Source organism: Choloepus didactylus, chromosome 5, assembly GCF_015220235.1.
Source record: "Choloepus didactylus isolate mChoDid1 chromosome 5, mChoDid1.pri, whole genome shotgun sequence".
In the NCBI taxonomy this organism is placed as follows: domain Eukaryota; kingdom Metazoa; phylum Chordata; class Mammalia; order Pilosa; family Megalonychidae; genus Choloepus; species Choloepus didactylus.
Window position 1 is genome coordinate 127779423 of NC_051311.1, and position 27832 is coordinate 127807254.

Here is a 27832-nt window from a genome sequence, read left to right on the forward strand (position 1 = left end):
TAAACAGTTGCTTGATTTTTTAATATAAAATGTGTATTTTAAATATTGACGTTCATAAGTCAACAGTTGATTTATTTACATAATTTATATTATTAGAAGATAATTACTATTCTTCTATGTAGTTTTGTATTTGCTGTTGTTTTCCAGAGAGTAATGATTTAGTAAATATTTGCAAGTCAGAATAAAGGATTGATTTGCATTTCGTTCTGCTTTGTAGTACGCTCATCTACCAGCTTAATATTTTTTAAGCTTCCTTGGTGCCTTAGATTAAAAAAAAAATCTACCTCATAATGTGATAACTTAGTTTTCAATCTTATTAATGCCTTTTTATGATATGGCAGAAAATCTATTTGGTGAAAATGCTATTTAAGTTAAAAAAAATTCAAGGAAGAGCCAGTACCCTGGAGCGAAACCTCTTGAGTTTGAATCCCAGCTCCATTATGTCCCATTTCTGTGGTCTTGAGCAGTGAATTAACCTCTCTGTCTCATTTGCAGAAGGTAGACGTTAATAATAGTAGCTATCTCATGTTATGATAAGTAAATATGTTAATATTTGCAAAAACCTACATAGCTATTTATTATATAAAGTTTAATTTTCCAGACTAAATGTTTGAGGTTTGATACTTTTTATTAATGTTTTCTGTCATTCACACAAGTTGTAATTTTATCAAGAAATTATTAACTTTGTTTTAAATTGTAAAGATTTTGAACTGATAGTGAATAAAGGGAAAGTGAAAATGTACAAAATTGTCCACTATTTGAAGTGGCAGGTGGGACAGAACATAAGTAGATTACAGAGCTTTGGAGGAAAAAAGCTCAAGGAAAAAAGGTTAGAATAAATTTGTATTTGTCTCACAATAGCTGTGGGCACCCTTCAAGTTTCAATTAAGCACTGCCGAAATCATTAGACTGTATAATATTCAGTTTCTTTACTTCTCCTTTGTGTGCTCTCAAGTCATCTCTGAGGATTCTCAGTTTTGCTAAGATTTCCTTAGGCTATCTATTTAGTCTGATTTATCTGAAAAATTTACATGAATAAATAGGCACTCCTGACCAAAAAATTAATATTTAATATTTAGCAAAAGCTGTAGCAAATATTCGTTTGGAATAGAAAATGAAAGGAAATAAAGTGAGCTGCAAGAGGTAAAAAATATAACATTCTGTTTATAAGAAAACAGTGGTTCATCACTAATTTTTATACGTGTATTAAAAAAAAATTGGAGTGGAAGGACTGAATTGTAAGGTGGCTTATTGCCTTACCCTTGCTTATCACCCTTGGCTGTCAGGGTCAGTCACTGATGAAAAGTGTTTGCAAGGACAGGCCTCTGGAGGGCAGTGCAGTCTTACATTTGTTGCAGGAATTTAGGTACCTTTAAACTTTCCAGAAGTTCATTTCGAAGATCCCTGGCCTTGTGAGATGTGAATCACCCTGTGTTTTAAAGACTCAAAGGACGCATAAAGGTGAAAGTCAAGTTTTGCTGTTCAGGTGGTTAACATGCTAAATTAGGGGAAAATTACCTGAAAGAGAACATGAAAAGTGTATTGACATTACTTAACAACCTAGTTGGTGAGGCTGGGTATGCCAATAATGAGCTAACTGAAACTTGTCTCTTTTTTCCCTTTGGTTCAGATACTTGTGCACCTTTATTTTTCCTTTTTTGGTCTTTGCCTTACTATGAAATGCAAATCGGTATCTGCTAAGACAATCTGTTGACAGCCTTACTGTCAACCTGGAGAAGGTCAGCCCTGCAGCCAGCAAAATATCTCCCAGTACCTTAACAAATCAGCAAAATATTTTAAGAAATGCTTTAGTTTTAAGAACAAAATACTCTGATAGTTATTGGATTTGTCACAGCATCTAAGGTTTCTCTCATAACCATAGTGACCTTCACGTGCTATTGTATTACAAAACCAACTCTTTATGTAATCAAACCAAAGGAAGAATGCTTAATTAGCTATACATGACTCTGTGTTAAAATATAGGCATACAAAAGTTATTTTCTTCAGCACTAACTATCCTATAAAGAAACTTCTTTATGCAGTAAGGCCCGGGCTTTTTGAAGTCTAGGGAGCAAAGTAATATTGAGAACTATTTTCCTATGAAGGTTGTTTGAGAGCTTTCAGCAGGGGCATACCACATTTAAAGGTTGCCTAAAATCTCATAGGTCCAACTGTCACAAAAAGTGTTGGTTATGAAAGACTCTTCTAGTGAGCAAAACAACTGTGCTTTTTGACTCTAAATCATGACATAGTCTTGTTATACCACAAAGAATGAACAAATGTTAAGTAAATGACTTTTCTTCTTCCCTCAGTGCCTCTGAGGATAGTTGTTAATGCTGATTCTTGCTGCTGAGTGATCCTAAAGCTACTGTCACAACCTTTTGTTCCCCGAGTGCAAATGAATCCGTTATGAGGTAATTGAAGGAAATTGATGGCATTATTTGCTGTATCTTGGGTATCAGCAGCATACAAAGGAGAAGCACAGCAGAATGACTGGCCCTTCAGACCACACTGACCAATACACTTGGGGTTAGAAAGATCTCAGGCTATTTTCTTCCTTAGCAGACTGCACCTGAATTCTGTTTTAAAGTGAATAGCAAGTACAAAACTTTAAAAAATTCTGAATTCCTCGTATTACACTAACATTGCCAGGTGTAAGGAGTAAGGATTTTAGAAACACAAAAAACCTGGACTTACTCTTTTTGCTTATGTTCGTCTTTATTTTATTGTAAACTTCACAATTCTAATGGTGACCTATTTTATATTCTTCTATTTTGACTGTTAGTATATGCACATTATGAGCCAAGGAAGGGTTTTTAGCCTTTCAGTTAAATCTCACCATTTTGGGCCATAGCAAATTCTAGGTTGTGTTGTGTTGAGGGGGAAAAAAACCACACTAAAAAGAACATTTTTTAGAAATTTTATTAAAATATGAAGTATAGATGAATGATTTAAATCTAAAACCTATTTTAAATCAGCACTACTAAATAAGATATACTAAAAAACATTCATTTACTCGCTAGGGAAAAAAGTCGTCTTAAATATGGTCTCTAGTTACTTTTCTCATTTATTACATTTGCCACCTCATTGTGACCTGACTATGACCTTTGTAGTTTATGGGCGAAAGGTAACCATTATGCAATAATGAAAATATGCAGACTGAGCTTTACCACCTAGAAAGAATTGGTTTCTTATATTTTCTTTAAATTAACACACTTTGCTGTTTATAAACCTCTGCTCCATGGTGCTTGAAAGAAGAGAGAAGCATTAATTGCAATTAATGTGCAGATTTGGGCTTTTAGTGACTGTGTTTAGTGGAGGTGAGTCAGCAGGCCTTGTTACATTAATTATAGTGGTTTGATTCTCCACTGGTTTTGATTCACAAAGATACATGCTGTTCCTAACTTAATAAGGCTTTCAAGCATAAATTGCTTGGGAAATGAAAGATCCTAAAAATCAAACTATTAATACCCATCTTTACTTTTTTGGGGGAGGGGGGGGTGATTTATTTTACTCATCCAATCCCCAATTTTTTCCTCTTCAACCTTGCCATGATCCTGTAATCTGACCTCCGTGAATGGAGGTGGTTCATTTGGATGTGGTGAGGGAAATGCTTTAAGAAGGATCTGAAACAGGCAATACAAAGCTTTAGAAGAGAGTCAGCACATTCTTGGCATGTGTTCTGATGCCTACCTTGTTATCTTCTTTGGATGAGTCTTTGAATTCCTCCTGGTTTGGTCCTTAGGCTTGGAAATGAACTGAAACCCCAAGCTACCTTTGAAGCAGACATACAAGTCATTGTAAAACTGATGATAAAAAAATACTTAGACTGCCTATTGTTAGTCATTTTTCTGCTGCCAATCAAAAATCTGTTCTTTACTCTGAAATAGAAATGACTATAATTATCCTTGGTAAAATAACTTTCGGATCATATTGACTGCAAATTGTCACTGTGGGGCTGTGTTCCAGGCATAGTTCTAAGCAGGCCAGGAGATATCTCTGTTATATGGATGAGGAAACTGAGGTTCAGAGAAATTAAGTTTACTGCTCAGGTTAACACAGTATATTCCAGAGCTGAATTCCCACCTGCAGACGGTCTGAAGCCCCTAGTCTTAATCTCCAAGAATCTGGGTTCCTGAGGGAATCTTCATTTTTAGGATAGGTCTGTGCCATGACTCAACATGCAAAATTTTACAAAACTCATTAGCAAAAAAGGTAATAATTTAGGCTTTTTTTGAATGTTCTGTTAAAAATGATTGCTCATACTTAATGAAGGCATATGTTAATCTTTTATAAAATTTTAGCCTGTCAAACCTTCTTATTTTCAAATGGATTGCTGACCCCTACACTAAAAGTGTCTCTTCCTTTTCATGTAGACATTAGAGACGGATTTTAACATCACCATCAAAACTGCAGGAGATTAAATACACCAGTATGTGAGACATCTAGGATTAGGTATTTACAGGAAACTGCCCCCCCAAAAGTTTGGTTTAGTAAGGGATTTAACCTTCATCTCATGATGTTGAACAAAACAGGATGTTTTGAGGGAGAGGCATTACGAAAAGGAGGAATTGTCTTGAAAGTTTTATTACAGAGCATTTAATCCCAGATCTTCATATTTCAAAATGTAAATGAGGAAAATTAAAGAGATAGAAAGTAGATTGGTGGTTTCCAGGGGCTTGAGGTGGGAAATGGGTATCAGCTGTAAACCAGCAGGTGGAATTTTATTGAGGGTGGTGGGATTGTTTTAAAACTGGATTATAGTGATAGTTCTACAACTTGCTAAAGCTACTAAAAAATCATTGAACTGTTCCTTTAAAATAGGTAAATTTTATGGTATGTGAATTGTGCCTTCATAGATTTGTTTAAAAATGCATGTGAAAATACAAAAAGAAAAAAAAATAAAGATGAAGAGTGATGTTTTCCAAGAGAATTGGCATTATTTGCATTTCACTCAGTATTTTCTCTCTATGATATTAGTTTATTTCTCAAATTTAAAGCCTGACACCAAATGTAATGTTAGCTCAGAAAAACGGTAAAGATAAACATAAGCTCTTCCTGTCCTCTTCCCCTTTACTTTTTCCTATTTGGTATTTTGGGGTTGATTCACTTTGCCTTACAGCCTTTAAAAGGCTTTATTTGAAACATGGATTCTTCTTAGAACTCTTACCTTCCCTGATCAAACTGCAGTAAGTCACAAGCATCAGAAAACCAGATTGCTTCCTGTTAACCCTCCGGTTTCAGGTTCATCCTGAGAACTCGACACCCTTGAGGGGGTCCTAAAGCAGCCCATTTGGAATGAGTCCTCCTTCCATCCCTGTCTCTGTTCCCTTCTGCCTGTGGATATTTATCCCCTAGAAACATCATTTCTTTTGGTCCAGTCTACAAGGGGCAGGTAGGAGCAATTACAGTTGAGAGTCCCACAACCTTTTTCCTTTAGAAGGCTTGGTTTTCAGGTTACGACAGCTGACAGTTCAAGAACAAAACTAGATTTTGCACATTGGGAAGGAGGGGTGGGCAGGAGATTGCCATAAAATTTTCTGAGTCTTCTAAGTTTATAAGGCTACGTGGGAAGAATCAGGCTATGACAGAGGCTACTGCGATGCCAGTGTTCTCTTCTGTTAGGAATTCAGGACTTAAAAATCTGTATGAATATTTAAATTGTACCCTCTTCCCCACCCCATTCTTTTCAACTATTGTTAATGGCAGTAGCAACAAATAATTTTGAAAGGATAAATTAGTTAGCACTAAGGTATGCACCTAAAGGTCATTTAAAGGAACAACTCCCTACCTCTTATTCCCACAATCCATGGCATTGCCCCTGTTGTCACTTAATTTAAAAAATACCTACAAACTTATGTCATTCTGAGATCTTATCTACACACACAGGATTTATAAACTTGATAGTTAGAAATAATTGTTATTTAAATAGCCTTATCTAACTTTTATAAACTATTTAGGTGTAGCGGTCTGAAAATATTTAGGCTCCCTAAAGTTTTGTCTTTACTTTGGTTCTGAAATTGTTTATATATATATATGAAAAAAGAGCAGGGACAAAAAAAAGGTAAAAAATAACTAAAATTGTCTAAGATTTCACAGTCCAAAGGTAAAAAATTCAATTTGAGTGAACCTAGTAAAAAAATTAATTGTTTCCTTCTTTCATCCCTCCCTTTCTCTTTCTTTTTTCTCCTCTCCTTTATTTCTTTGTTTCTCTCTTTCAATGATGTCAACATTGATTGCATGCTAATTATGGGCCAAGCTTTCAGTTAGGTTCCACCTACACAACGGTGAAAAACAAACATAGTTTCTGCCATTGTGGCATTATAGTCAATGAAAGAGACAGACAATATAAAATATAAACAAAGGTAAACACACAATTACAGGTTGATATCAATTCTAAGAAGGAAAAGGACGAGGAGAGTCTATTAATTCTTGGGGCAATTTAGGCTGGGTAGTTAGAGAAGGTCTTTCTGAGGAGGTGACTTTAGACGACACTAGCCACATAAAGAACTGGACAAAGAGCTCTTTAGGCAGGTGAACAGAGAATGTGAAGGACCTGAGTTGAGAAAGCCTCAGCTTGTTCTAGGAACTGAAAGAAAACCAATGAGGTGTCTCACTGGGAACATGGAAGTGAGATAAGATGAGGCTGGAGGGATGGCTGGTCAGGTCAGAAAGGATTTAGGAGCAGCTTGGATTTGTTTCTAGGTACAGTCATAGCTTTAAAGAGCAAAAGAAAAACAATGACATCATCTCTGATTTAGCTTCTGAAAGCATCACCCTGGCCGCTCTGCCAGGGTGAATTGGAGAGGGACTCGTGAATGTGGGGGAAGTTAGGAGACAGTTGCCTTAATCTAGGCAAAGATGATGTGGTTCTTGCAATTGAGTTTCACCAGAGTTTGGGGACTAGGAAGTAAAGTGTTGAGTCCCATTGCTACACAAACACTGATATTGGGAATAGAGGAAAAAGCACCTTTTTTCCCTTTAAATTTATAATTTTCTGCTTGTTAAAATGTGGCTATATTGAGATACTAGTTAATATCTAGTGGCATTTCCAAAAGTACTTTTGGAAGCATTAATACCTTGTTTTCTCATTTTATGCAAACTAACATTGATTGTAGAAAGCAGAGGCAATCTAAATATCTTAGATTGAATTATTGCTCTTTCTAAGGGTTGGAATTTAGAGAAATTGCTAATAAACATAGAAATAGGTAAAGATAGTAAGAAGTTGATAAGTATGTTTACACATCCTTTATAAATCATTTTGTTAGAAACCTCTTTTTTAAATAAAATACTGCAATAGACTGCTGAAACTTTTAGAACATCAAACCCAACCAAACCAAAACACAACCATGAATAATGTTCAAACCTCTAGGAAATCTTTATATGTTGTAGTAGTTTCCAAGGGCTGCCGTAACAATTGTCACAAATTTGGATGCATAGAACAACAGGACTTTATTCTCTCACAGTTTTGGTGGCTGGCAGTCTGCAATCGAAGTGTCAGCAGAGCCACGCTCTCTCCACAGGCTCTAGGAGAAGAATCCTTCCTTGCTTCTTCCAGCTTCTGGGGGCTGCAGGTGTTCCTTGGCTGGTGGCCACATCACTCCAGTCTCTGCCTCTGTCTTCATATGGCTCACCTTTTCCCCTCCATGCCTTTGTTTCTCTGCCTCTTCTCTTCTTATAAGGACACTACTCATATTGGATTTCAGAGCCCACCCTACTCCAGTATGACCGCATCTTTGCTAGTTATATCTACAGAGATCCTATTTCCAAATAAGTTCACATTCTGAAGTAATGAGGGGTAGAACTTCAACACATCTTTTGTGGGGGCGTGTATTAAATTCATGATACCTTTAATATTTTGGTGACAATTTAAAATAATGTGGACTTAGAAATTTGTGAGTACTGCTAAGTATATATTGATGATCTTGATATGAGCAGAAGTGGTATAGAAAATATTTGGAATATTTTCTATCTAACACCTAAGATTCTTTCCTTCTGAGGTGGTTAATGTGACATGTAATGCTAAAAATAAAAGTATCATATGTCTCCATTGCAGCACCACTGCAGGACCAGAAGGGAGAACAGGACAGACAAAACTAAACAGCATCGTCAGCCCTTTTAGTATCCCCCTTCAACTTTAGGGAGATGGTATCCACAGGGGTGAAGGGCTCAGACCTTGGAGGTGCAATACCTCAGTTCAAATCCTGGCTCTGATGCTTACTAGTTTTGTGACCCAGAGCAAATTATTTAACCTCTCTGTGCCTTGGTTTTCATCTGTATATGATGGAAATAATAATAGCACAAACTTCTTAGCGTTCTTGTGATGATTAAAGTAGTTGTCATATGAAAATCTGGCACATATAAAGCACAATACCAGTGTTGTTCATATTCTGCAGTAGCATCAGCTAATCACTTAAGGGTGTTTGTTAAGCTTAACACAATGCAGAACATGTCATCAGGTACTACAAGGTATGTCTTAGGGATCATAGAATTTATTATTTTAGGCACTAGCCTTGGACATGCCATTTTCTGCATACCTTTTCCTTTTGCCAGGAACTGCAAGAGAGGTGAGTATCATTGATCTGTTTGCTATCACTAGGAAAAAAGTACAAATTTTCCAGTCATACAGAGGTTGCAGTCCAGCCCAATGGACTTTTATATTTTGTTTGCCCTACATTGTAGTTTTAGAGCACTTTGAATTAGTTGTCAGCATAACTGATCCAGTTTGCTAATGCTACTGTTATGCAAAATACCAGAAATGCATTGGCTTTTATAAATGAGGTTTATTTGGTTACAAATTTAGTTATAAGGCCTTTAAAGTGTCCAAACTAAGACATCAACAAGAGGATACCTTTACTGAAGAATGGCCAATGGCATCCGGAACACCTCTGTCAACTGGGAAGGCACGTGGCTGGCATCTGTGTTCCTTTGTTCCTGGGTTGCATTTCAAAATGGCTTTTTCCAAAATGTCTCTGGGTCTCTCTCAGCTTCTCCAGGGCAAACTCTGGGCTTCATCTCTTCCCTTAGCATCTCCAAATGTCCTTCTGACTGCACCTCCACCATCTCTTAATGTCAGCAAGCATCTGGGTCTGTGTTGGCTCTTAGCTTCTCTATTAAATACTCCAGTGAACTAATCAAGACCCACCCTGAATGGGTGGGGCCAAAGTTTCATAGAAATAATCTAATCAAAAGTATCACCCACACTTGGGTGAGTCACATCTCTAAGGAAACACTCAATGGAAAGATTCCACCCTAAGCAAAAGACTAATAAATCCACCTCCACAAGATTGCATTAAAGAATATGGATTTTCTGGGGGACACAGTATATCCAAACCAGCGCAATAACAATCCTCATTTCTACCCTCTTTTGAAAAATTGAACATCTATAAACATGGACACACTTTTCCACAGGGAAACTGTTGACAGGTCCTGAGCAATGGACGCCCCTGGAACCTCACTCCATAGCTAGGGTGAACTCTTCACTTGTTACCTAACTGACTCTTGCAAGCATTTGACTTTGACTTGAGACAGAGGTGGGTTAGGTATATGTTAAATAAGGAAAGGAAAAGCAATGCTCTAGAAGGCATTCATGTCTTGGGTATAGTACTTATATTCAGGAACCAGCATAGGGTACTGTATAGCATAGTAACTTCAATCTCCACTTATTCCATGTCTGTCGTTTAGTAGTTAAGGACACAGGCTCTGGAATTGACAGACCTAGGTTTGGTGCCTGGCTTTGCCATTTATTAGCTATAACATTAAACCTGTGTGCTTTCACTGAGCCTCCTGAACTGGAAAATTGAGATATAACAACCATGCTATAAGAATTCTGTGAAGATTAAATGAAAGAATGCATGTAAAGTACCTGGAGTATAGTCAGTATTCAAGAAATCCCAGATTAATTGACCTGACCCAGGACTCCAGCTAACAGATGCCAGGGCTGGCATTTGAACCCACAAAGTCTGTTGGCAAAGCCTGCACTTTATAAATGACTGTCCGTCCTTCTTTCTTAAGTTGGAGTTGTGGAGGAAGAAGACAGGAGAGATATTTGCTGTTGTCTCTAAGCTATCAGTTGGCTTCTCTCCTCCTTTTCACTTTCATTTCCTTACCTCTCATTCATGTTGTCTAAGACTTAAAAAGGAAAATTTCCAAAGTTGAAAACAAATAGAATCATATGATGATTCTCCATGTATTCATAATCTCCAGTACCTGCTTTCTGTCTCCAGTGAACTAACAAGTTCCAGCACTTGTAGTTTTTCTTATTTTTTTAATAGTGGCCATTCTAGTGGGTGTGACATGGTATCTCATTGTGGTTTTGATTTGCATTTCCCTAATAGCTAATGATGTTGAATATCTTTTCATGTGCTTTTTAGCCATTTGTATATCCTCTTTTGGAGAAACGTCTATTCAAGTCCTTTGCCCATTTTGTAATTGTTTTGTCCTTTTCTTGTTGAGTTGTAGGATTTCTTTATCTATTCTGGATTAAACCCTTACTGGATATGTAGTTTCCAAATTTTTTCTTCCATTGTGTATGTTGTCTTTTCACTTTCATAATAAAGTCCTTTGATGCACAAAAGTTTTTAATTTTGGGGAGGTCCATTTATCTATTTTTTATTTTGTTTCTTGTGCTTTGGTTGTAAAGTCTAAGAAACCATTGCCTAACAGTATCCTGAAGATGCTTCCCTACATTTTCTTCTAAGAGCTTTATGGTCTTGGTTCTTATATTTAGGTCTTTGTTCCATTTTGAGTTAATTTTTGTATGTGTATGAGATAATATCCTCTTATGATCCTTTTATTTCTGTGGGGTCGACAGTAATGTTCCCTCTCTCATTTCTGGTTTTATTTATTGGCATCTTCTCTGTTTTTTTCTTTCTCAGTAGCTGAGGGTTTGTCAATTTTTTGTACTTTTCAAGGAACCAACATTTGGTTTTGTTGATGCTCTCTATTGCTTTTTTATTCTCTACTTCATTTATGTCTGTTCTGATCTATGTTATATCCTTCTTTATGCTTGTTTTAGGTTTAGTTTGCTGTTTTGTTGTTGTTGTTGTTTTCCTATTTACTCCAGGTATGCAGTTAGGTCTTTGATTTTAGCTCTTTCTTCTTTTTTAATTCAAGTATTTAAGGCTGTAAATTTCTTTCTCAGTACTGCCTTTGCTGCATCCCATAAGTTTTGATATATTGTGTCCTCTTTTTCATTTGCCTGAAGATATTTACTGCTTTCCCTTGCAATTCCTTCCTTGGCTCACTGATTATCTAAGAGTGTGTTATTCAACTTCAGTATATTTGTGGATTTTCCACTTCTCTTCATGGTATTGTTTTCCAGCTTCATTCTATTATGGTCAGAGAAGATGCTTTGTATAATTTCAAAGTTTTCAAATTTACTGAGGCTTGTTTTGTGACCCAACATGTGGTTTAGCCTGGAGAATGATCCACATGTACTTGAGAAGAATTATATCCTACTGTTTGGGGATGCAGTGTTCTGTATATGTCTTTTAGGTCTAGTTCTTTTACCATACTATTCAAAATATCTATTTCCTTATTGATCCTCTACCTAGATATTCTATCTATTGATGACAGTGGTGTATTGAAGTCTCCAACTATTATTGTAGAGGTGTCTACTTCTCCCTTCAGTATTGTTACTGTTTGTTTCATATATTTTGGGGCACTCTGACTTGGTGCATAAATATTTACGATTGTTATGTCTTCTTGATGAATTGTCCCTTTTGTTAATACATAGTGTCCTTCCTTGTCTCCTTTAATTACTTTACATGTGCAGTTAATTTGTCTGATATTAGTATTGCTACCCCCACTATCTTCTGGTTGTTTTTTGTGTGAAATATCTTTTTCCAACTTTTCACTTTCAACGTATTTTTGTCCTTAGGTCTAAAGTGAGTCTCTTGTGGACAGTATATAGATGGGTACTGTTTTTTAACCCATTCTGCCAGTCTGTGTCTTTTGATTCAGGAGTTTAGTCCATTAATATTTAATGTGATTATTGTAAGGGCAATATTTTTCTACCATTTTGTCTTTTGGATTTTATATATCATGTAATATTTTTTTTCTCTTTTTTTACCCTTACTGGTAATCTTCATTTCTACACTTTTCTTCAAACCTCTATCCTGTCTCTTCCAGTCTGCCTGTAGTGCTCCCTTTGTTATTTCTTATAGAGCAGATCTCTTGTTCACAAACTCTCTCAGTATCTGTTTGTCTGGAAATATTTTGAACTCTCCCTCATTTTTGAAGGACAGTTTTGCCAGATATAGAATTCTTTCCAATGAAGAGCTGGAGTTGGTAGTTGGCTCTGTTGTGTGCTCCTTTTCTTGGAGCACAGCCCTTTTCCAGTTTTCTATGCTCGGTCAACTCCAAACGCCTTATTTTTTTCCTGTCAGCACCACCTCTTCTCTGCTGGGAAGAGACCTCCAGGTTCCTTTTGTGCTTGCTTTGGGTTTATGTATGCTTGGAGCTTGTATTCAGCAGTCTGAATTTTTTAATAAAACTTGAAATTGGAGCTTGGTTGAGCTACCTTCTCTTGTCTTAGTAGAGACTGCTTGTTTTTCTATGGGGAAGTGACTCCAAACAGCCTGCCATGCCAATGGTGGAGGGGCACAAGCCTCCACAGCTTGGGAGACTTTACTTACTGTTCTACACTGTGATCTCAGCCCTTCCACCCATTCCAGACTGGTGTATGATGTGTGTCTGGTCACAGAACTCCCCAAACATTTGTTGCAGACAGTTCCTGGCTGTTTACCAGCTACTCTAGAGGACGACTTAAATTCCACACCTCCATATGCCACCATCTTGCCCAGCTCTTCTAACAGCTTTTGACTTAAAATCTATTTTGTCTGCCATTAATATAGCTACCCCAGCTCTTTTTTGGTTACTATTTTCATGCAATATCTTTTTGTCCATCCTTTCCCTTTAAACCTATTCTGTCTTTGGGTTTAAGATGAGTCTCTTGTGAATAATATATAGTTGATGATACTTTTTAAATCTATTTTCCTACTTGGTGTCTTTTTTATTGGGGAGTTTAATCCATTGATATTCAGTTTTATTAGTAAAGTTGGTACTTACTTCAGCCATTTTGTCCTTTGGTCCTTTGGTTTTTATATGTCATGTCATGTCCTTTTTTTTTTTTTTTTTTTTTTTTTTTTGTCTCTCTTCCTTTAATGCAACCTCCTTTCCTGTATAACTATTTATACAGATCTTTTGTGATGTATCTGACCCCTTCCTCATTTCTCTTTCTGTATATTTTTTACAGACTTTCTTTGTGGTTACCCTTGGGTTTGTATTACATAACCTATGTCAATAACTTACTAATTTGAAAAGATATCAACTTAATTTCAATAACATACACCTTCTCTGCTCCCGTATCCTTCCGTTTCTCCTCTTTATGTAGTTTTTATCTCATGTTACTGCTTTATATTTTGCATATCCATTATCAGGAAATATGCCTTTTTCTTGTTCAATTGTATTCTAGCTCTTATAGGAATTAGAGTAGAGTTGTATATTGAGGATACAGTCCTTGCATTTACCCTTTTATTTACCCTTACTGAAGATTTTCATTTCTTCACACTACTCCAAGCCATTCTTTCCTGTCTTTTCCTTTCAATCTGCAGAACTTCCTTTAGTAAGTCTTTTATAGGGCAGGTCTTTTGGTAATGAATCCTCTCAGTTTCTGTTTATCTGTGAATGTTTTACACTTTCTCTCATTTTAAGGACAGTATTACCACTTAAAGAATTTTTGGTTGGCAGTTTTTCTATTTCAGTACCCTAAATATGTCAAACCACTGCCATCTCACCTCCATGGTTTCTGATGAGAAATTGTATCTTAGTCTTATTGAGGATCTTTGTATTGACAGATCACTTTTCTCATGCTGTTTTCAGAATTCTCACTGTATCTTTGGCATTTGACATTCTAATTAGTATGTGTCTTGCAGTAGGTTATTAGGATTTATTCTGTTTGGAGTATGTTGTGCTTCTTGGACATTTATATTTATGTCTTTCATAAGAATTGGGAAGTTCTTGGCCTTCATTTCCTCAAATATTCTTCCTACGCCTTTTCCATTCTCTTCTTCTTCTGGATGTGTATTTTTGTATGCTTCATTCTGTCACTGAAATCCCTGAGACAGTGCTCAATTTTTTCTATTCTTTCCTCTATCTGTTCTTCTGGCTGTATTATTTTGATTGTCCGGTCTTCTAGTTCATGGCTTCTTTGTTCTGTCTGTTTAAATCTGCTGTTGTATGCCTCTAGTGTATTTTTAATTTCCATGATTGTGCCTTTCATCCCTGTATTTTCTATTATGTTTCTTTTTGTACTTCACATTCTTTATGCTCATACATTGTCTTTTTAATACCTTTTATCTCTTTATCCATGTTGCCCTTCATTGCCTTGAATTGATTTAGGAGATTTGTTTGGAACTATTTGATTAGTTGCTCCAAATTCTCCATCTCCTCTGAAGATTTAATATGTTCCCTTGACTAAGCCATATCTATGGCCTGTATTTTTTTTTTCCTGATGTCTGGGCATCTGATTATTTTGATGAGTTAAATCTGCAAGTCAAGTTTAACTTTCTTCCTCTTGTTTAGGGTTTTACTGTTGATTGGCTTTGTGTTAAGGCTTTTCCTTGATGCTTAGTCCAACTTATTCTAGACCTTTAGACTAGCCTGTGTTTAAGTGTTCACATTTTCTCCACTCTTCTTCATCTGATTCTTGGCCTCGATACATGGTATAATTTTTAAGATTGAGGTTTTTGTGCAATTGTTTCACCTCCAAGAGAACAGTCCCTTTCCTCTGTTGCTTTTCTGGGAATCTTGAGCTGTTCTATTTGTTTTTGTGCAGGATTTTCTCCCCAGCTCCTATGGTTTTTAAAAATTCTCTCCCTCACTCAGTGCCCCCTTTTCCTTACACTTTTCTGTTCTGGAACTCATACTGTCTTACAGAAGTTCAGTTTAAGCATCCCCCACCCGCCACCCCCCTTTTTTATTTCTATGAGGCTTTTCTGTCTCTGGTTTCTTCCCCTTTAGGGTATCCTGTCCTGGGGAGCCAGATGGGTCAATCCAGAAATCTGGATTACTCCAGAAAAGTCTGTTTTGCATTTAGCTGGTCCAACCAACAGAAACTGGATTGAGTGAATGCACCTCTTGCCAGCCATTCTGCTGTGCACTTACTCTCTCGCTCTCTCACTCTCTCACTCTCTCTTTCTCTTTCTCTTTTCCCATGAGCCCTTTTATATGCAACAAGTCTATGTGACTTGCGTACTGCCCTGAGTTTCTGTGGACTTGGGTCCCTGTGCCTGGGTAGGTGTAGGGTTCTAACTCACTGCTGAGAGTGGCTCTGTGGCCTGCATCCACGGCTGGGGGGGGCATGTTGTGCTGCCTCTGTGTGACTCCCAAGCTGTGCAGGACCAAGCGAGGGGGAGGGATCCAGACTGGTGGATCCAGGACAGAAATTTCCTACCTGATCTTGGAGATTATTTTTCTTTTTGTTTGATTTCAGTGTTTGTGGAGTTCTTCTCCAGTCTCCATAGTCCTCCATAGTTCTAAGTAAGTGGGATTTGTCCTTTTTTTTTTTTAGTTGATTCTGAAGGAAGACTTTTCTAGGGGATGGCTTACATCACCATGCTGATGTCATAACTCTTTTAAACATTTCCAAAGAAACTAATCATCTCTCTCACCAAATGGACTTCGTTTCTGTCATCATTTTCCTCATCTTAAACAAGTGAAATTTTGGAGTGATTTCTCTCTATTTTACATTCCTTCAGTCATTCACTCACAGTTTTCATTGGTTGTATTTTTAGCCTCTTCTCCTCGCTTTATTTTTCCTGGGGTAGAAACGTGTCAGTCTCAAGACTGGGCTATTATATTTATTGTATTATACTTTGGATTGTTAGCTCTATTTAATCTTTCCCCCTACACTTCCCAAAACTTCTCTTTCGCCAAAATTTTCCATAGTCTTCCCATTTCCTATGACAAAAAGTAAAATTTAAGAATCTCCGTTTCCCCTTCTGTACTTGTCTCTCTAATGACTTTCCATTCACTGTACTTCAACCTAATACATCCTTCACATCTTCCAAGGGCCACTTTAACTTCATCTCCTTCTTGAAGGTATTCATGTTCTTCCTCAAGGTATAATTTCTCCCTTTTCTTAGCTACTACAGCACTCTTGGTACAACTTATTTCAAAATTATTAAGTACTGCATTGCCAACATGTTAAATTTATTTTTCTTGTTTTACCAATAAAAGTATAAGCTTTCCAAGAGCCAGTCTGATTTCTTATGCTTCCTTTTTTACTCCCACAGTGCCTAGAACATTTCTTTGTACATAATTCTTGATTGATTGATTGATTCTGATACTTGAAATATGGCAGAAGAGTTATTTTTATCACTTGTATAAAGTGCCACCATCACAGGCAAGTTTTCAGTTTCTTAGGCTCATTCCAGAATATCCAGTTCCTTGGAGTAGAATGGTGTTTCTTCTCTTCAAAGAATTGTAAGAATGTGTTTTAGTTAGCAGTGTTTTTTTTTTTTTTTTTTCCTTTTCCCTAGCTGCTTCCTTATCTCTGTATCTTTTAACTATTAATAGTAGTGTAGTTCAGGGAACCGAACATTTTCTGAGTGCTGGCAGCTTTATCCCTTTCTCTGGTCAAACTAGCAAGGGGAGAAACTTTGGTTTCTTTTTGTCCTAAAATATTAAATTACCAAAATTATAGCAGCTCATTAAAAAAACTCAAATAATATACAGGTCAGTGAATGTGTCAGCCTTCCCCTTTCCTCACTGATGCTTCTCTCCTGATGTTAAAGTGATTTCCATCCCTTAAAAACATCTAACCTATTGCATGTTCATTTCTTGTTTGGGTAGCAATTTTTTTGTTTTTCAGAAAGAACTTAAGCCTGTGAATTAAATTTCAATTTAAACATTCTCATTGCATATATTTGGTGAATAATTACATTCATTGAAGTTACACCAAGGAAACCAAAAGAAATATTCATTTCTCTTATTTTGGAAGCACTTTGACTCAATAGGCATAAAATTTTACTAGGGGTTAGATTTCTGTTGAATATGAGGTTAATACTACTTCTCTTTAAGGAAAAGGCCTTGACTTGAATTCATACAGCAATGCTGTTGCAAATGTGTAATTTCCCAAATTGTCCATAGTCCACGAAATGCTTTAATGTACTGTTTCCTTTATTGCAGAAAGGGAGCGAAACATTTTGGCAGGAAGTCATTTTATTACTGATACACTCGGGAGACCTATCATCAGTACATGATATGCTATTTTTCTCCAAGTCCTCCTTATTTCTTCCCTTCTCTCCTTGCCAGCTCCCCACCCTTCTGGAATTTCTTGGTTCAAGGACAAGTGCTGACTCAGCATGGGCCACCTCTTAGGCTAGCTCAGTGTTTTCACTATTCCCGAGGAGTCGCCTTGGGGGGAGCAAATGGAGCACCAGTGCATTCTGCAATTCTCCTAGGAGCCATAGCTCTCTTCACTCATAATGAATTGTTTCTGGGAGAACAGAATGAGCTGTTAGCCTGCAGATGATCTAGGCTTTCCTACTTGACCATGTGGACTTTCAGTGTTTATAATGTTCTAGCCATCATTTCCAGGTTTCACTACAGAATCGCAGAAATTGAAGGTTCAGTTGTCACAGGATAGAATCTGTGATGTTTATTTGTTGCCACCCTAGTTTCCCTTTGTATCTGTGTTAGAGGAAAGTGATAGATCTTCATAACATGTTTATAGAAGAACCTTGGTTTTTAATAAAAACATATGAATCATGGTAACTTGAAAACATAACATGGCCCAGTCATCAAAATCGTAATATAGATTCTAAGCATTGAGGAATTTGGAGATTTATGATTCCAAAAGACATGAAAAAGCAATAAATGTGTAGATGGTATACAGATATAAATGGCTTGGAATTATTATGAGTAGAAGTTATAAGTGTAAAAGCAGTGATTTTTCTTCAAAAAGTGAGCAGAATGATCTAGGAATGCTGAAATTTTTGTAACCCTTATTCACATTATACATAAACTTATCACACTAGTGATTTTAAATTTCTTATCCTAAATCTCATGCTGCATTTATCTCTTAGCAAGAATTATTCATGAGTCTCACATTTGAAGGTAAAGTAATCCTGGATAGTGAGAGTTCTAGCTTGTATTTTTAAAGGTCAGAAAATATGCATTGTTATATTTAGTTCATCTCTTTTAGTAAAAATCTGTGCCTGACAATTACCCGAGTGTTGAATTTATAGTAAAAAAAAAAGAGTTTTATCCCACATAGATTCAAATAACTAGGGGTGCCAGTTTTAGAGATATGTTGATAAAGCTTATTGAAATAGTAAACTCACTAATAAGCATTTTGGATTGATTAAAGAATGTTTATGTCAAGAAAAGTACATTATGAAAGTAATTACAAACATTATAACTGACACTATTTTTTAAAGGAAGGAAAGGGTTTTAATAAGGTGGTTTTTCATACATCCTCTAATCCACAGCTTTTAATTTAACCGCAGTGGATTTTAATATAATTTCCTTCTTTACTTTTACTTAATGTCAGTGAGGTATATATCTTTTGAAACTTCCTGGTGTCTGATTTTGGATACTTCTAAAGCTAATTATGAGGATTAATGAGCAAGACGTCTGTCTAGTAATTTTGTGTTTTGTAAGAAATGTATTAATCCTAGAGAAAAAAAACATCTTTTTGCCTATTTTGAAGAATTTGGCCTAAATTAGCAAAAACAGAATTGTATGTAACTTCTGGTAGTTCATTTTCCTAAGAAAGAAAGCATTGTGTGTTTTGTTTTGTTTTGTTTTGTTTTTAATATGCTTTTGGAACTGTGATATGTAGATAAATCAGTGGAATCTAAGACTTGATTTTGAAGTTCTGTTATTGATTCACTAAGTACCACTAAGTCACTGCATCTGCTCTCTATTTACAAAATGGAGATGTTTTCTGCTTTTAATTTGTCTCTCAGAAGTGCACTGTTATAAGGATTAATTAGAGAAGGCCAATAGACTAAGCATTGGGGAAGTCATAAATACAGGCAAAAAGCAACATTATTGTGTATTATTCTTTCTGTGTGTGGTTAATCTCGATTCTGAGAATCTTGATTTTACATTTTTATACAAAGGATTTCACATTGTGTGTTTGAACAATGACTTGCACTCTAAGCATATGAACGCTTCCAGAATTTATTTGATTTTCCTAGTGAACTGTCACACCATGATTTTTTTTTCTTACTTCCGCTTGTCCTAATGAGCCTTTAGGTTCAGAAATTTACTTCTGAGTGAAGCAACTATACCATATTATTTGGAAATAGCAATCCATTCATCCTTCTGTGTTGTTTTATCAAAGTTCATGTAGTTGCTCATAATCCCTTTTTCTACAACCTTCTCCCCTTCTTTATCATACCTTTCATCCTCTTATTCTCAGGATGCAAGATTGGCATCACTGCTTTGCTCATGGCATCTTGAACAACACTGAGTGAGGCAGTAACATTGGTTATGACTCCAGGCTTTCAATTTAGATTGCTTGGAGCTGAACCCCTGCTCCAAGCTAGCTCTGCATTGTTGGTGATGGTACTTAAGTTCTCTGTAACTCAATTTCACTATCTTTAAGATGAAAAATTTCTCATGGATTCTTGTGAGGATTAATTAATGTAATCAACATAAGATCTGCAGCACAGTGACTGGCACATAATAAATTCTCAAAATTATACTATTATTTTAATTAATGTTGAAGTTTAAAAATAGTTTTAGGTAAAAGGAAGAGGAAAAGAAGTCAATAAGGAGCCAGGAAAAGGGTATTCAGAAAATGGGGAAAACGAGCATGGGGATGTGTTTGGGATGTAGAAAAGAAGAGAGAATGATTAAAAAGATGGTTATATGCCCCCTTGCTCCTCAAGTGTGTTCCATGGACCAGCAATGTTAGCATTATCTGGAACCTTACTACAGATGCTGAATCTCACGCCCCAGCAAGACCCACTGAATCAGCACCTGCATTGTAACAAGACTCAGAGGATTCACTGTAAAACTTGAGAAGGCCAATCTATGACATTAGGTGCTACAGAATAGAGAAGTGGAATTGAGACTAAACAAACTGTTGAATTTGCCTGCTGGAGCATAAGTGGAGAAGAGGAAGGGATGAATAGGTGACAAGTAAAAATATGGCAGCAAATATTGAGGAAGCTAAAAATTAAGCTGGATTGAAAGTAAGTTAGATGACAGTCTTAAAATACGACAAGGTTCAGGGGAAATGTGTTTAAATTTCCCCTGAAATTTAAACACGTTTAAATTAAATGTGAATTTGCAAAATTAAAGCCTGAATTTGCAAAATTCCATATTCTAGAAAGTGTGGTTTAATGAGAAGATATTAGACTATGGAATTTGAACACCAGACCTACTCCTTATTATCTAGGTCATTGGGTATTATAGTTACCCTTTTTTAATATAATTTTAAAAAATCCAGTTTTCCCATCTTTAATAAAGGAATAATAATAGTGATTTTCAAATAATGTTGAAGTGAAGATTAAATGAATGTAACATAATATAAGACACATTATTTCAAGTTAGTTCCTTTTCCCTCTTTTTGTTGTTTTTGATTTTTTTTTTTTTTCTCTCAATTTCTGCTTCATTTCTTCTAGTTTTCTTTGAGCGTCCAGGACAACAATAATCAGGGATTGGCAGACTAGTATTGCTGCCCGTGTTCCCCACTACTATAATTTAATTCTTAATCTCCTCAATATCTATTGCTTTATGTGTTATATAGAAATTAGATGGAGGAATATTGATCATGGGTGATATTGCTTTGCAGAATAGTTATGGGCAAGGTTTCTTCAGAAACTGACAAATCCTTCACATTGTGACTCCTGGAGTGTGGATTCCACTGCAAAGCAGGGTCAGTATTAGCTGGCAGTATCCTGTTAAGTGTTTGGAAGACAATAATGGGCTGACATAGCCTGGGACCTTGGGAATAAAGGTTTCTGGACTATTGTAGTTGGCCTGGGACATAAGACCTACAGTTTGCACCAATGGAAGGTCTCTGCCCCAAAATAACTTGGTGCAATGCCAATCAAGACCTGTGCTTTATCTTCCATGGGCTCTGCCTTTCAGACACACTTGACCATGAACCTTTGACTGATGTACTTTCACAAGAATACACTCCAAAGGAGCATGGCTGAGAGCCAAGGGAGGGATGCATAAATTCCATAGCCACCTTTTCCTTTTTATTCTTCAAGAAAATTCAAGAATATATGATGCTGACAGATGATGACATTTTTTGGCAATACTATTAGGGCCTTGCTGTAAGGCAACTTTCCATCTTTGTAGTTGCTAAGTTATAACTTGGTTTCTAACACAAATGCTCATGGCTATTCACCTAGTTCATAGTCCGTTCTCAGCTTAAAATTCCAATGTATTGACTCTCCAATTTCTGTGTGTCTAAATGTGATGCTTTTAGTTAAATGGTTACATCCTCTATATATTATTTACTTCGTTCAGTTTAATAAGAAAATATTTTGATTGACAGTGTTTATTGGGCTAGTTTTATTAACATGCTAATCTTAACATTGTAATCTTTACTACCTTTTTAGATAATTTCTTTCTCATTCTTTTTCCATCTGTATGACAATTCCTTATTTTCTCTTGGAATATTCATCAAAATAATGGTTTCTCTTTCTTCCTTTTTTTTTTTTTTTTTTTTTTTTTACAAGTAATAGTTGTAAAAAGCACAGGTAAGTAAAAATAAGAAATAAAATCACAGTTAATATCACCATCCAGAGAGAGCCCCTGTTATTTATAGTGCATTCCAAGGGATTGCAAACTTGAATGCTTAGAGGGACCAAGGCGATGTCATAAATCAATGAATGAAGCTGGAATAGGGATTATGGAACTATTGGAGCAGCTTTTAATAAGCTCCACTGATTTTTGTCCATGCAAGAATATGGGCCCAGCATCACCAGTTCTTCCTGTTTTTCAAGAAAAGAAGAGTATAGAGTTTTATATAACATATCTCATTTTGAAATTTGAACAAAATAAAAATTATAAAGACCCCATGCAAGCCAAAAAGGACAAATATGCAGATAGCTTTCTTTCTTTCCTTTGTACATATGAAATCTACATTAAGAATTGCAGTTGTGTTTGTAATTTTTTATGTAAAGTTTTATACATACAGAAAGATATGGATTATGTAACCTATAATAAAGTGAATACTGTGAATCCATCACCCAAATGAAAAACATTGTCAATACCTGCAGCGATCTGTGTTTCACACCAATTCAATTAAATCAATTCAGTCATGGTGGTAACTGCTACCCTAATTTCATTCCTGTTTTATTTTTAATATGTATACTATATCTACATATTCTAGAACAATATTTAGTTTAATTTTGGTTTCTTTGGTAGCTTTGTAAACGTGTCATGATCATTTATATAGTCGTCTGCAACTTGCTTTTTTCACTGAAAATTATGTTTCTAAATTTATTCTAAGGTTATTATGTGTAATTGTAATTTATTCATTTTTTATTGGTCTTTAATATTCCATTACTGGAATAAACCATATTTTCCTCTTGATTGGCATCTATATAGTTTTAGCTTTTTTTGCTATTACAGTCAAAGCTTTTTTCAACATGTTTGTGCATGTTTCCTGATAACATTTGTAAGCATTTTTTTTAGGTATATCTGGAAGTGGAATTGCTGAGGCATAGGGTAGATACATCTTCAACTTAATAAGATAATGCCAAATTATTTTTGAAAATGATTGGTACCAATTTATACCCTCACCAGCAGCAAATGACAGTTGCTATTGCTCCATATCATTCCCAACACTCTCATTTTCAGACTTCCTAATTTTTGTCAGTCTGGAGAATGTTGATGTGATCTTAATTTGCATTTTACCTGATTAGTATGAGGCTGAGATCTTTTGATTCACCATAGTGTTTCTTTATACTTTTCTTTTGAGTTGTTTCTATCTCTTTTTGACTAATAGAAGTTGTTGGAACAATCTGATGGTGATCCTGTGACCATTTTTGTTGTTGATATCTTTTCCTGGATTATAGGCTGTCTTTTCACTTTCTTTATAGTGTTTCAATAAACAGATGTTTTTAATTTTATCAGAGTAACATTTATTTTTTTCTTTTACAGTTAATTCTCTTTATGTTTTGTTTGAAAATTCTTTCCTAAAAAGGCCATAAAGATATCCTCCTGTGTATTATTCTAAAATTAATCATGTTTTAGCTTTTAATACACCTGGAATTTTGTGTGTAGTATTAGGTAGGGCTCCAGTTTCATTTTTGTTTTCCATGTCATTAACCAAGTGTCCCAGTTTAACTAGGGGTTTGTAGTGCTACTGTTTCATGTATCAAATTTTTCATATATCAAACACATAGTTTTGTTTCTGTACTCCATTTGGTTCCATTGATGAGACACTAGCTTCTCTCTCACACACACACTCTGTTTATATAACAAAACATATTGTTTTGTCTAAATGTATCTTATTTTCTGGAAAAAAAGTTCAAATTAATGTTACGGAAAAAAGACCATCAGTTTAATTACATGCCTTTTCTCTTCTATCCCCTTGTCTTGTTGTAAGATTTTTATCCTTTCCATCGCCTGAGCCTCCTGATGTTCCACTTGTTTGAATTATGTTGGAGAAGGAGAAAGAACATGTCCAGGTTTCAGACACACACTGGGGTGGCAAAACTGAACACAGAAACCCTCACACAAGTAGTGGTCAAGTTGGAGGGCCGTGCCTCTTGGTGGCACCCAGAGCAGGAACAGGAGTTGTAATTGATGAACTTACTATGTGGCCACAGCCTTGTGCTTGAATATATTGCTGACAACAGTCCTTATGAATAGCTAGACACAGTGATTATAAATTATCCTTTCTTCCATCTGCTATTAGTTTAAAAATCTACTAAACCCATTTTTCAGCCCCTGAAAATCTCCACCTGGCTAAGTGCTTTCACACTATTTATATATGGGACATTTAGGGTGTTCTTAAATTTTTTTTTCCTTTGTTCTACTTTAGCATCCCTTATATAATTTAAAATGAAAAATATCCCCACCTTTCCACATCTCTATAAAAAATTGACTAAGTCATGATATGTCTCCTATTATTTTTCATTAAAAATGAAGAGAAATCCTGGGTTGTTGCTAATGAATTATTTTAAGAGTCTCTTCTGTCACATGTAAGAGTAGAATATTGAAATGCTTATGTAAATCATTTTATAACACTTTAAAAATTATCTTTAGTGGAGTGAAATTAAGAAAAAAGTAATTAACAACTTATGCCATTATTTTATATGGCAGTATTTAGAATATTGTAATAATATGCTTACTTTTTTTTATCTGAAAATGAGCCAAGAGAGCTATATGACAGAAGATCTATTCTCTCTTTTCTTTGCTTATCTCTTCCTTCTCATTTTCCTTCCTTTCCCTTTCCTTTTTTTTTTTTTTTTTTTTGGCTTCTTTTTCCCTAAATATCTATAAGCTAATGGCCTTACATTTAGTCTTTATTGATTTAATGGCATTTTCAGTAGAATTTCCAATTATGTGTGGAATAAATTTTCTCCAAATGCTTTGGGCTTTGTTGTAAAGGAAGCTGTAAACAAGGCATTGTTATTCTACAACTCTTGAGAACAGTGCGTAGCAAGTCATGAAAAGTGTTTCTTGGTGGGTCAAAGAACTCTGAGGGAATGTGCCTCAGTGTCCCTGTCCCTGCCATCATCCCAAAATGGGATTTTTCTCACATCAATGTAACTGCTGTTCTGAGGGGAAGAAAGGGTTTATAGAGAATCTTTAAATCATTCTAGGGTAAGAAGGAATTATAAGGTCAACTTTCCCACCACCTGCCAATGCAATGATTCTTTTTTGTAGGTTCAAAGCGTATTTAAGCAGAGGTGTTTTTTTTTCAAGCTTTTTAAAACTTTTTTCAATTTCTTTCCCTTTTTTGTAGTTCAAAACATAACTTGTCAACAGAGATAATGACATTGCAAAAAAAAAAGTATGATTTTTAATAGGCTGGAGCAAAAGTTATTAAGAAAGTAATTTATTCCTGCAAACCATTCTGCTTTAGTCTTAGAGGTTCTTCAAATCCCCAGTGGGTTACTTCTTCCTGTACTCACTAGCAAGCCAGTCAGTGTGGTTCTAGTTAGAATCCCATAAATCTGCTATATAATTAATTGCATACCCTTTCAAGCTAGCAGTGAAAGGAGTAACATTGGCCAGGATTTTGATGTTTTGCCATACTCTAAAATCAACATGATGGTATATGACACTGCTGAAAACATTAATTTAGAGGGTGGCTGGAAATTGCTGAAAATATTGAACTCCAGCTAGTGAACCCAAACATTCTCCTTTTTTTCTTTCACTAGATCAGAGAAGTTCATGTAAAGTTTCACTCCTAATTGAATTCTCTATTTCAAGTATATATGCATAAAATCCTGTTTTTTAGCAAGCTGAACACTGCTTCTTGTAAGTCTGTAAATCGTAAGTGTGAGGCAATTGGATCACTGTGTTCTATAAGGAGCATATTCCACAATAGTCCGTTTATTTTATTTGACTTTTATCTAGCCCTTGCTGGCAATACACTGGATTTTGTTTGATGCATTTTGCATAAGGCTTCTATTTGGTTCATAATGGTTTGTGTAATGAACTATTTGTCCTTTTCTAGATGACATCCAGTTGCTTAAAACCTATAATGAGATGTCAGGTGAATTGCCCTGATTGGCATTGATGGATGGGTTTGTTGAAATATTGCAAAATTTCCTGTGGGGGTATAGGGAAGAATGGCTGTTTAGAGCTTTGGGGCTCCTTAGCATTGAAACTGTAATCACATAACCAGAACCACTTCTGCAGGTCCAAGGTGTCATCGTGAATTTTCTGGCTAATCCATCCATTCATCTCAATGGTCCAGAACTTGTGCTTCATGTCACTCTTGCCTTTGTTCTGCACTTTGATCTTCAAAATGTCTGTCAAAAGAAAAGTGTTTATATTGAATTATGCGTGGAAAGGGGTAAGGTGCATACTTCAGAAGCTCGGCATGAAATTTGCTAAACAAACCTTGCCAGTTGCTCTACAGCAGATAATCAAAGTGTGGATTTCAGTTTAGCAATATGTAGGTATACTTTTTTCGTCCTTTTAAGACCACTTTAACGTGAAGGTTTTGGTGTGAGAGGTTTTATTTTGTTCTTTTTAACTGTAGAATACATCTATCATGCTTATTGATAACTATTACAGTTAATGTTAGAAAGGAAGATGAAGGAAGGTTTTCTTTTCTTAAAAATCAACTTTTTCTCCTAAAATTCTAATTAAAGGAGTTAACTAGATGAATTAAAATGCTTGGAATGAAGTACTTTTGTTTGAGTATGTTTTATCGCATTGATTCTAGTATTATTTAAGATAGTAAGTCTATTTTAGTATCTATTATGTCTATTATAAAACATGCATTAGAACATATTAAGAATTCCACAACAAAAACAAAAACCAAACAAAAATAGTAACTAATTACCCTGAAAGTACTATACATACACAGAAACAGAAAAAATGGGCAAATTACTAATTGCTGCATTTTGTTACAGCTATCCTTTTCTCCTTGTTTTTCATATCTTTTTAACAATTATGGAGTGAAGATTTTTGTTTCCCTTAGCATATCTCAGATGGGTTAAGAGCTCTGAATCAATTTCTGCGGAGGTGATGCTGTGGTTAAGAAAATGTATACTGGTTTCATTTTGAAGACTTACATACCTTGCAATGGGCAAAGACAGAATTCAGAGGTCTTTTGTTATAGGTCTTTGCTTAATCTGGGCACCTAAAATATTGGCACTCTTCTCTGCTGTACTCTTCGTTCCTTAAATAAAGCAGGTCTTATGTCAACTTTAGGGCCCCTTTAAATTGAAATTGAATTGTAACTTCCAATGACACAGATGAGCTCCTTGAATCAGTTATTTTCTTATTACAAATGAGGCATTCCTGGAATCTGAATGAGCTTAACCAGCCAAATAAGGTAATTCACCCCAAACAAATTCTGATTTGGTCTTGAATGAAGCCCAGACATCAATATTTTTTGAAAGCTCTAGAGGTGATTCTAATGTGTGTCTGAGTTGAGAACTACTAGGCTAGGGAGATTGAACACAGTGGCTGCAACTGGGGGAACATCAGACCGTCCAGGCCGAATCAATTATATACTAATGAGCCATAAAGAGTCAAAGCTTGCCCCATTGGCCTTCAGAGAGCTTCACAATCCTGAGAACAGGATAGGTGTGGCAGGCAATGGATGCACCTGCAGCAGAAAGATCAGAAGGCCAGAGTAGTTGTGTACCAGGTCTGGATTTCTCCTTATTCAAGATCACTTCAGGTGTTAAATAAATGTTTGGTCCACTAAAGGTTTTGACTTGCTTCCCACTCCCTGGGGTCATTCTTAAATGGATGAAACATTTTGATGGAGAAGTAAGATGGACAGAGATATAACTATTTCCTGTAAAATTTTAAACATGAGACCAACCTGGGCCTGGAACAGGCTTGATTTAGTCCATGATCTATCAGGGCTAGTAGAAAAAAGGATTCCTGACCAGCTGACCAGCTTCTGGTGGTGTGTTGGATAGAGTTCGTAGTCATGTTGGTGAAGTGATTATAGATTATAAGAAGGATCTGTCATTTTGAAAAGGCAAGCTGGGATATGAACCATATAATTAATTTTTCTATCCTTGATAGTGGATTTTAATAGAAATTTCATATTTATGAAGATTTTTGTCTAATTTTGATTCAAAACATAAAAGATTTGAATTAAAAAAAACATAAATTTTTAAATTTGCAGCTGTAGTCCTTTCTACTT

At 35.7% G+C, this 27832-nt stretch overlaps 1 protein-coding gene across 15 annotated transcripts in view; it reads left to right on the forward strand.

Moving 5' to 3' along the window:
* HDAC9 (histone deacetylase 9) overlaps window positions 1-27832 on the forward strand; it is a 996855-nt gene that overhangs the window by 277103 nt on the left and 691920 nt on the right. Inside the window, exon 2 of one of the 15 annotated variants that reach the window (XM_037836854.1) lies at window positions 2313-2414. The exons of 13 other annotated variants lie outside the window; for them this stretch is intronic. The gene's annotated coding sequence lies outside the window, so the exon portion shown is untranslated. Of the gene's footprint in view, window positions 1-1837; window positions 2415-27832 lie in introns of those variants that run through there. One more of the 15 variants, XM_037836853.1, reaches the window with a different exon arrangement.